Here is a 12,018-nt window from a genome sequence, read left to right as displayed (position 1 = left end):
TTAATTAATTTTTTTTTTTTTGTCTTAAGGTCCTAATGTCCTTTATTTTCCATCATATCTAGATCTTGGGCTGTTTTAACAAAACCCAGGCCTAAATGCTCCATATTATTTGCTTCTTTCATAATTGTCTGAATCACTTAAATGCTTATATACTTATAAAGGCCAAAATCCTGCTTTGTTTATATTTATAATTGTTAATTATAACTACAATTATTTTATAATTATTTTATACAGGCAGGATTTTCATAATCTTTGCATTATGTCTGGCTCATTGCCCATCTCTCTTTCATTTTGTTTCTCTGTCTCAATTCTATGCCAGCAGAAAGTTTGACCCTTCTGTGCCTCAGCTCTGGTCATAAATTGTCCCACAGAAACCCTTAACATACTCACAGACTGGAATCTGTGTTCCAACAATAGTCATTAGATTAACTATTGCTTTCACATCTGTGTTTGCATGTCAGAAGATCTTCTACAGATGGATCACTCCCCCCTTCTAGAAGATATTCTGGCATCAGTACTTGTATATTTAATTAATTATTAAGTATTTGTTAATCATTGTTCATTAAGATTAATATGCTCTATCCAATTATTCAAAGTACTGAAATAATTTATTTCAAAATCTCCCCTTCTTGGGAAGTCAATCTTCTGTTTTGTTTGTCTTTAATTCATTTTCTTTTTAATTAATAATATGTCCATCAATTAATGTTTCAGCTGAATATTGTTCCTTATTAAGCTGAAACATTTTATTTTATATATCAAAGCAAGAAATTAAAGTCTAGTTTTTGTTCTTTTAGATTGTCCAATCAACTAGAATCATCTTGCCTTGTATCTTATCATTTAACATGAATTTAACGACACCAGAATCACCAAGCTGTTTACATATTGCCCTGAGTTTCATATTATTATTTCCTGCTGATCAAATCGCTAAATCCATGCCCAAATTCTGTCTATCATTTATCAATAGACATATCTTATTGAGTATTCTCTCATACCTAATGTTCACAGATCCAATGTGGTACCCCGTCCAGATACACACTTAGGCTATTATATATGGCCCTTTCTAAGACATGTGTTGTTTCGCATTCCTGACAAACACACACACTTAGAAATATGTCATTTTTTACGAGTTTTTTGTTTTGTTTTGAAAGACTCTTAATACTACAGGTATTATATTTCATTTATTTATTTAAGTTTGACCTTTATAACTTTTTGCTTTTAATTAGTCTCTGCAAATAATACCTGTTTATTTTGATGTTTTATTCTTTCTCAGTTCAGTCAGTCACAACAACTGTTATTTGTTTTTTTTTTCTAATTTTCTCTCATTTTCATTTAAATTTCTCTTTATTATTATTTTTTTTTTTCATTTTAACATGTTTAATTTAACAAGTTTTATCCCTTATTTCCATTGTTTTCCATTTGTATTAAAACCTTTCTTAAGTTTATATTTCCATTTTTTTCTCAATTTAACTTCATATAGTTTATATTTTATTAAATTTTAATCTTTCAATACATTTATTAAGTCTTTATTTCCAAAGTACTCATTTTACGTCCTGAGACACTAATTCTCAGACTTTATTCAGAACCATGTTTTCTCTTTACAGTTAATAGTTTTTAGCTTGTCCTCTAACAATAATCATTATTCTTGCTCATTTTCAACGGTCTCATAATATCTTATAATGACCTTTCTATTTAGTTCTGTTTGTTATTGTACTTTTTGTACCTCTTTGTAACTCTTACATTACTTTTATTCTCCATCATATAGGTTTTGAATGGAAAAATTATATTTTCATATTTATTCACTTATTTGATTTTTTTTATTTTTATTATTGTCCCACTGTCTCATTATTTTTCGTCATTTTTATTCACATTTTAATATATACAACTTTAATAACACTTTATTCTAACGTCTTTTAACCAATTGTCTATTAGCAAGCAAATTACTACAACACTGGCTAATTAATATTTATTAAGTACATGTTAATGCCTTATTTTGCATGATCTTATTCTGCATCCTTAATTCTACCGAATAGCTAAACTATACCTCACTAACTTCTAACAAGCAGTAAATCATGAGTTCACTAAGGGAAAAGTCATAGTCTATATGTCTTCCCTATACTGCCACAATAGTTACCACAACCTTTTTGTTTCATTTCTAAATTAATCGTTAGTCAATAATGGTTTTTACATAATATATATTAAGATTCATTTAGAATCATTTATTTATTATGCTACACTAATTCCTGCAGTTTTTTCACTACACACACACACACACACTCAGCGAGTTGCGTCTGTTACCATCACGGAGTGGCTCTATCTCCTGACCTTCTGACCTCACTGCTTTAACTCCCTTAGTAAACACTGCATGCCTCCAATGTAAAAAGTCTCTTTCCTTAGACTTTTTCTGCTCTTTATTTTTAATTCTTATCTTTTAAAATGTTTTAGTATTTTTCTTAATGTTTATTATTTGACTTTATTATTCAGTCTTTTATGTTTATAACTTTATTCATAGGAAGCTATGTTGTAGTTTTATCCTGAAGCTCATTACAACTTTAAATCAACGCTATTCCTCTGTTTACTAAGTAAAACTCAATCTCAGGACTTTTTCAACATCCAAACAGGTATATATTATGTACTCTCATAATCGGCTTCATGTGTATTTTCCATCTTTGTTCTTCATAATGTTGTAAACTATAGCATACACTGTTTCTTTAACAAATATCTTTATCTTTTGTTCTATTCTATTACTTTACTAAATTCACCATTTGACTCAATTTATTAACCAAGTCTCTAAAATTTTGTCTCAAACTCCTTTTTATTTTAGGGATTTTATATCAGCTTATGCTCTCACCAATTTAGTGTGTAAATATTTAACATCCTCTAAATTCACTCATATTTGTCAATAATTCATTTGTCATCATTCTTCATATTTAGTCCTGCTTTTGCAAGCATCTTTATCGTTATCTTTTATAGTCTTTGCATTGACTAAAACTGACAGATGTTTTTTTTTTTTTCTTATCCCTCTATAAAGTATTATCACCTACAGACATATTGTAGGTCCTTATGGCAATCTTTCTTTGTTGTTTATAGAGAAAGCATTAATTCTCACCTATTTTTATTGATAGCATTTGGTAAAAAACATACCTTTTATTCAATTTTAAATTCTAGTAATTAACCTCCCTAGTCTTATAATTTTATGTGCTTTGACATTTTGGAACTTCTCTAATTATCCTATTACACTTTAATAAGAGTCTGTCTGTTTAATCTTGATATTGGTGTTTCTTCAACAATATCTGCTACATGTGTTATTTAGTTATTTTTTATAGATCATGTATCTCTGTCCATCTTTACACATATTTCTTGGCTTATAAAAATATTTGTGTATTGTCTAATCTGTTCATTTTCCATTAGTTTTGAACTTTATATCCATTACTATTTACAATTTGAATTTGTATCCTCTTTTTCCTTTATATTTCTTAATATGTTGCTTGTCTTTGCGTACATTTGTTTCACGTATCGTTGATATATAATGTCATTTACTTTACTTTTAATTACTTCTATGGTAATTAATTTTACATTATTTTATGTTGTTTTTTCTTGATTACATTTGTTTTTTTATTAAAACTCCTTTCTTTTCTCCACAAAAGTCTTTCCATAGCTTAATCTGTTTCATAATTTTGATCTTCTCTGTCATTCTAATTGTTATTTATTTATTTATTTATTTTTCTAAACAAATATGTTAGTAGCTATTTTCCAGCACTTTTTCTTTTATTGTATGACACTGTATTTTTCTATCACCTTTGTGTTTAATCCAACTTTAAAAGTCCTATTTGACTTTTTCCATTCACTCTGACACTGTTTCATAAATCTTTTGCTTTTGTAGCTTACTTTAATACAGCTGATTAACTAAGTCTCTCACTCCAACTATACTTTAGTTTTTCTTTGGTTTTGTAATTCAATTGCTCATTTTATGTTTACTTAAATGCTTCTTTAATTTAAGTGGTAATACAGTATTATTCTAATAACCTTATTTTAGGTAATGCTCTTAGCATCAATCATAGTTGGACATTCTCTCAGTCCTTCTCACTTAATCAGCATATATCTGATTTTGTGTTTTCCTCACCGCCTATTTGTTTTCTTAATGCTTTTGTTTAATTCTTATAATTTTAACACTAACATGTTTGGATTTTTTACTCTGATTTCTAGTCTGCTTCCTCTGAGGCTCATATAATTAAGCTGTCTGGCTAGATTATTTAACTGTTTTACTGTCAGGAGTACATGAATGCATCTCATCAGCTCTGCTTTTATTTATTACTTAATCTTTTCAATAATCTAATGTCACTAATTCTTTAACACATATTATTTCTTTAATTCCCTATGGTTGTTATTATCCAGCTCATTTTTATTTTTAGAGTCCTTGTTTGATTTTAAACACTTATAGCTCAGTTTTATAGCTCAGCATCTTTTTGTTAAATTACCACTGTCAAAAATATTTTCTACACTTCTGACATTTCTTGTTCTTAGTTTTTTGTACAACTTAATGTGGGCTAATTAATCAGTAGTTCTTATTCACTTACAAGTTATATTCTTATTCAGGAATAAGTTGGGGTTTTATTTTTTTTTTTTTCACTTCTCCTGTGTCTCACCTCACTTTTTAATACAAGACTATAATTTCTTGTTCCCTTATTCTCTGTTTCAAATCAGTATTTTAAATTCAACGAGTTACCATAATTATCTTTGCAGTCTTTCTTCTTATTTTGTAATTTGATTTCTTTAGACCTTCTGTTCTCTTTTTCTGCTCTCACTAAACTCCCATGTCTGGGGTAATCATAAATCTTCATGTCTCTGGTTTATCTGTTTCTCTCCGAGACTTTTCTCCCCCTCTCGCTCAGTTTTTAGACAGATTTTAAAGGTCCTCTTTCTCTTATTTTCTTTTATTTTTCCTTATTAATAATAATCTTTTTAGACTACTTGTTCTAAAAATGTATTAATGTTATTCGGGTATTATCATCAGTTCTTTTATTCTTCTCTAAATTGCAATTTTCCTGTACACTTTATTTCAGTTATAAATCACTTCTCAAGCTGCATAATGCTCTGCAACTAATTAATCTTTTCTTTTTGCTTGTTTAATTTATTCTTGGGACAACCTTTTTGTCATTTTTCACTAACAAGTCTTTTTGCCTTTATCTAATTTTAGTCCCTTTCACTTTTTACACTTTTTTTTTTTTTTCAACTATATATATTTATGCTTTTCCCATTCAATCACAATTAGTAAGCCTCTTTTAATATTCTATAAATGCTAACTTTAGTATTCTATAATGTGATTCACTATTGTTTGCTCTCTCTATGCAATAAAGAGTCATTCAAACTCTCACTACCACAGCTGTCTCACAGTGACTGTTGTGAATCTTCTTCTCACTGCAGGCATTTTACAGGCTGCTGATGAGCCGCAACTGCTTATTTCCTGCTTAGCACTTTTATCTGTTACATTTGTTCTTTTATTTTCTCTAATTTGTCACTTTTAACATATTTACTGTTTATTTTATTTCAGTTACGTCTGTAATTCCACATATCAATCACAAATTTTACTGTATCTTCAAATTGTCTTTGTCTCAATTTAAGTTAAATTTATCTATCCTATTTGCTTCTTTGTACTGTTTATTTCTATTTGTGCAGTTTTTATTTCTAAACATTAAATCTGCTCTGCAGATAAAGTTTCCTTACAGCAGTCCTTTCTAATATTAGGCCTTTGTTTTGGTTCAGTTACTGGAAGACAGATCTTATCTGCACTGTCACTCCTCTCAGAGATTTACACATATTCCATGGGCCTCTTTCTTAGAATTAATAAAAGATTCTATTTTTGACCTTACGATCTTCTCTCATCTGTGCATATGTGATTTTTAGAATGAACGCACACACTTGAAAAACATGCAAATGCCTCACTTTCAGAAGTGAAAACTATTACCTAAATTTCCAAAAACCTGTCGTACTTTTGACAAGGAAAATGCATACATTTGTTTAGACCCTGATGTTACTTCAAGCACTTTTCCGTGTCAAAGACAGTTTTTAAACATATGAGTGGTGTCGTGGATTTAAATGTACACACACTCCTAGATCTAATCTGGGCTTATGCACATTTTTTATCTGAGGCCCCTTTCTCTTTAAACACTCACACACCTCACTGTTTCTGCCCCGGGCTTGCCCGTTTCATTATTAATTTGGTAACCATCTATTAAGGCTCTTCTCATTTTTTCCAGGCTAATATGGATCTATCCCCTGATTATTGTATTTTTCTCTTTCATTTACTCTGATTAATTTACAATGTCTTATTTTGATATTATGATACTTTTAACAATATAGCCTCTCATTTCTCTTCCTGAACTCTTTTTTAACTCCCTAATATACACACCGTATATTTTTTCTTTTTGCCTAAATTTGTCATGTTAAACTGTATCCTACATTCACCATTTCATTTATTTTAAAGATATTTAAGGTTCAAGTCCTATCATTCTCTTTTAACTTATTTTGCTTATTCTCTAACCACATCTGGACGGGATCCAAAGGATCAGCTTACTCATTTCAGTTTCTTTAATCAATGATTTCACTTTTAAAGCTACTTTTTCTCCCATTCAAGCATAATACTCACATTAACCTGAATGAAGAGTCTGGCTTTCTGTTAGTGAGGCGTCCCTCTCCTGACAGAAAGCCCTGTCTCTTTTGCTATTCTAGCCTCTCTGAGACCTGCCATATGAGATCGTATCTCACATCTATTGGCTAAATAAACTCTACAGCTTCTTAAGCTCATACGGTTTATTCTCTTTTGTGTGCACACTCAACCCTTTCTGGGTCGAACCTAATAATTCATCTTAGAATTATTCTATTCTGTTTTGGGTCTTACAGGATATAGTTTTCTCCTCAGTAACTTCTTATCTCATGCTCTACATATTTAACATACAAGCGAGTATTAAGCCAACTGTCGAGCAATTTGGTCATCAGTCCTGGCCAGTAACTGACGATCAATCTGCCCCACGTTGGGCGCCATGTTTTGTGATGCGTCTCTAAGCACCTTTACCTTATTTTTATTATTCTCAGGTTAGGTAAGAAAGTCAAATCTGACCTAAATTATAAGCATTTTAAAAATACTTACAATCAGACAGAAGACTTCTCCGTGGTCTGTTCAGGCTCAACGACTTAAATTAATGCCACATGAGGCCGAGTTTAGTTATAAAGTTATAAGTTCATTTATTTATTACATTAATACTACTAGCATTACATATATTCTACTAACATTCTATACAAGTAATTAAATAAAGTATAAGTATTGAAAAGTTCTTCAGTCAAGGCAATATCAGCGATGGAGGCATCATCAGCTGGTTCTGGTGTCGGAGGTACAGCCTCAGGTGTGAAGCAGCCCCTCCTGCTCTCTTCATGGTCCAGCCTTTTATAGACTATCTGACCAGTTGATGTCATCTTCTTGGGAATTCCCCTCATACGTCTATATATAGAGGCCTGTTTCTTTGTTCTGGACTCTTCTCTTCTGCTGCGTCCTGAGCTTCTGATCAAGACATCCTTCAACGGTAAGACTGCCTTTCTTTCTAATACATGTTATTTCCTTTCTAATCTACTAACATGTTGCTAACAAATGCATTTCCAGTTGTTTTGTATTCTTTTATAAGTGATTAAACATGCTTTAATAAAGGCATTACAATACCAGTTGTCTGTCATTCTTTAATGGTTAATATATGCCTTAATAAAGACTAGGGATGAGCGAGTACAGAATTATCTGTATCTGTTAACCATATGAATTATCTGTATCTGTACTCGGAGTGGGTGGGGCCTAACCCGGAAGTGGGCGGGGCTGTCTTGCAAATGGGCGGGGCTTTAACCGGTATGTTATTTTAAGCATGCAATTGATATGGGTTGATCAGAAATTGTTAGATTTATTGCTGATTAGAAAAATACTTACAGGACAGCATCAGGATTGAGCTTCAGATCAATGGTTTTGATCACGATAGCAAACAAACTATATTACAGAACAAGTTTTGCAACAATGAAAACAAAACAATGCAGTGCAATTATGAAGTAAAATGTAATGAACAACATAACTTTCTTTTTTAACTTTTAATTTTTTTATGATCAGTGTGATTTTTTTTTAATTTTTTTTATTTCCACACCAGGTGTGTGTGTGTGAGAGAGTGAGTAAGAGGGAGAGGGAGAGCGAGAGCGAGAGAGAGAGAGAGAGAGAGAGAGAGAGAGAGAGCCTCCTAGTGATGTGAAATATGAGCAGGAGTTTACACAGGGTGATTATTTTGACTTTATTTTGTATTTGAGCTGCGTGTCTTGGACGCGGCGTCCGTCCAAAATAGGCGAGGTGCCTATCTTTAGCGAAGCGCTGCGTCGAGCCGCTTCTGGGACGCTTCTCAAACGCGCCGCGGCGCGGCTGGTGTAAACACAAGCATTGACTAGAGTGGCCGTGTATCAGCTCCGGTAGCCGCGTCGCAGCCGTAACGCGCCGCACACGCGTGCCGTGTAAACGAGGCTTCACTGTGAGTGAGCAGAGCCATACACAGCAACAAAATACATCTGTATGTGTGTAGGGGAGTGGCGCTGTGACTAGCCTATCACAGAACGCTGACACAATCAGCTACCCAATGATGATTTTCATTCAATCCGAGCACAGATATTGACTCGTATTACTCGTATAATACTCGTACTCGGCAGAAGTGCTTTATCCGTACCGGATACTCGTTTCAGCCGAGTATCCGGCTCATCTCTAATAAAGACGTTACAATACCAGTTGTCTGTCATTCTTATGTGGTTAATATATATGCTATTGGGCTCTTTTTCTTTCTACATTCTTTTGATGTGATCACATCTTTTCATTTACATGAACAGATATCAATCTTTCTGTTTACATGAACAGATATCAATCTTTCTGTTTACATGAACAGTTATCAATCTTTCTGTTTACATGAACAGTTATCAACCTTTTTGTTTACATGAACAGTTATCAATCTTTCTGTTTACATGAACAGATATCAACCTTTTTGTTTATATGAACAGATATCAATCTTTTTTGTTCACATAAACAGCTATCAAACATTTTGTTTCACTGTTTACCCATAAACAAGTTATCTATATATCTATATATACAAGTTATCATAACAGCTGTACTTCATAAACAGCTAACTTCTTTTCACTTGTTTACACACAAACATGTCATTAAACATGTTTCTTCCTCCAAGGTATCTCTTTATGATAGCTGTACCTCATAAACAGCTTACTTCTGTTTATCTTCAAATCAAAGTTGTGTTGTTATTATTGTTCTTTATAAGCAGAAGAGGTTCAAGTAGCCTAGAAAAGTTGCATTTCCTAATGAAGCAGAGTGTGGCTCATATCAACAGGATGTAGGTGCTGTCTGATATTTTTTAAGGCATTCTGAGACTCAAGACTCAACTAATCTCTGCAATTCTCCATCTGTGATCCTTGGAGAGTCTTTGGCCACTCAAACTCTCCTCCTCACTTCACATTAGGATGATTTAGACACACGTCCTCTTCCAGGCAGATTTGTAACATCTTTAGTTGATTGGAACTTCTCAATTATTACCCTGATAGGTGGAAATGGGGATTTTCAATGCTTTAGGTATTTTCTTACAGCCACTTTCTATTTTGTGAAGCTCAACAATGTTTTGCTGCACATCAGAAATTATATTCTTTGTTTTTTCTCATTGTGATGAATGATTAAGGGAATTTGGCCTTTGTGTTTCCTCATGTTTGTACTCCTGTGGAACAAGAAGTCATGGCTGGCCAATTTCATGTTCATGATCCCCCTGGTGTGCTAAAAAATGTAAATGTGAATGGGAATATACCTCAGATATATTTTACTCATAAAAAATTCTAGGGGTGCCAATAATTGTGGCCAACGTATTTTGGAGAAAAACATTTATTTCATTAATGTGATTTTCCCCCACTTTCAATTCTTTTCCTTCAATGAAAGGTTAGATTTTTGCTAATTTTATGAATTAAAGATCAAAAGGATAAACAATGCAGATTTATTTTTAGAGTCATCTTTGATCATATTTATGAAGGGGGCTAATAATTCTAACCACAACTGTATATCCATCTATCATAAAGCAACTCATGCAAATTCAGAACTTTTTATTTCTAAATCAAACTTTATTCTGTTTCTTCATTAAAATGACAGATGTCTAGAAAAGTAGTAAAAAAAAAACTAAAAGTAAAAAAAAAAAATAGTTAAAAACATGAATACTGAAATAAACACCATCAAATCCCCTCAGTCTGTTGACAGCAATGAAATGAGCTTTAAGTGTCAATTTACAGCAGATCTGAAGACATCAGCATAATAAATGAGGTGAAAACAGGAACTATTGACATGAAATAAAGAGTGTGAGATAATCTGCTGATGATCTGAATGTCTTGTTGAATGATTGTTGATAGTCTGAAGGATCATCAATATTAACAGAGAAACTGCTGAAAACACTCTTTATTTCATGTCAATAGTTCCTGTTTTCACCTCATTTATTATGTTGATGTCTTCAGATCTGCTGTAAATTGACACTTAAAGCTCATTTCATTGCTGTCAACAGAATAATGTTCAATTTAAAAATAAAAAGTTCTGAATTAGCATCAGTTGTTTTATTAAAGATGGATATAAATCCTTAATGCAATTAGTTTATGGGTGAAATACAAAAAGGGGTTAATATAGCAACAAAAAAAAAACTTGTAAGTACTTAACACAAAAAACATTTGATGACATTCAAACACTGTATTTAATGACCACAGTGCAGCCCAAAATACTCTGTCATTTTAAATCTTTATACTTTTATAGAGTATATTTATACACTATCCTTCAAGACACTAAGTTTTTAATCATATAAAATTTAACTACATGTAGTATGATAGCTTATTATTTTATTAAGTACAGGTAAAAAAAATAACCGTTGTTTCATTTTTACATAAATATATCTGTTACACTAAATGATAATGGGACATTAAAACTTTCACAAAAGTAATTTGAAACATTAAAATAGACACTTGTATTTAATAGGTTTTCTATGTAAAATCGCTTTTGTACATTTAATTTGATGCAGATGCTAAAATTTGATTTCTGGTCTTTAAACCCAATAAAAACAAACACAGTAACTGATATTTTTGATTTGGACTGATCATCTCCTCCAACCAATCTGTAGTTCAGTCAGTGAAGCTCCGCCCACTACAGGTCACTACCAGTGAAGCTCCTCCCACAGCAGTCACATCATCAGTGAAGCTCCTCCCACAGCAGTCAATTCACTAGTGAAGCCCCGCCCACATCAGTCACATCATCAATGTAGCCTCGCCCACTCATCAATAAATGCTGGAATATTCCCATCAGACGAGCACTGAAGCGTCAGGAAGAGTTTAAATCTGCCAATAACATGAGTGATCCAGAACCCTGCAGAATGAAACACACTGAAGAACAAAGAGGTTGGTGTTTATTCTTCATTCATTAATGATGCTGAACAACATTCATGTTAGAAAGATTCAAGCACTTCTGCACATTTAGAGAAACAGTTAAAGTTATTTATTTATATTATTAAATGTATTATTTCAATATCTGGTTCACAGTTTGCAAAAGTGTTTCCAGAATTTAGGCAATTTCAATACAGTTTACAACATTATTATTTTTTAGGAATAAACTGTAAAACCAAAATGTATGAAATAAATTAACTTTCCAGAATGGCTGACAGGGTTGTGAGTGTAACTTGAGCAAAATCTCTTCTTACAGTAACTTTGGTAACAGGGTTGATGAATGCAGTCATTCATTTGTGTAAAAACTGAGACAATGGATTGAGATTATTTTCTTGTCCTCCCATCATGCTGTAGAAAAGAACCCAGATGATGTCACTTCCTGGGCGTCACAGTTTTAAGAAATCCTTTGGTTTTGAAAGGAGGAAAATCATGTCAGAAGTAACAGGGTTGAGTGAATCATGTAGGACCCTGATAATAACACATTTAAAGATG

The 12,018-nt window shown here is 32.3% G+C and overlaps 1 pseudogene; it reads left to right on the top strand.

Annotated features, from left to right (window-relative positions):
- LOC125246011 overlaps positions 1 to 12,018 on the top strand; it is a 186,686-nt pseudogene that overhangs the window by 85,409 nt on the left and 89,259 nt on the right.

Source organism: Megalobrama amblycephala, linkage group LG14 (genome assembly GCF_018812025.1).
Source record: "Megalobrama amblycephala isolate DHTTF-2021 linkage group LG14, ASM1881202v1, whole genome shotgun sequence".
Taxonomy (NCBI): Eukaryota; Metazoa; Chordata; class Actinopteri; order Cypriniformes; family Xenocyprididae; genus Megalobrama; species Megalobrama amblycephala.
Note: the sequence above shows the minus strand (reverse complement) of the source record. Positions and strands in the feature narration are given on the sequence as shown.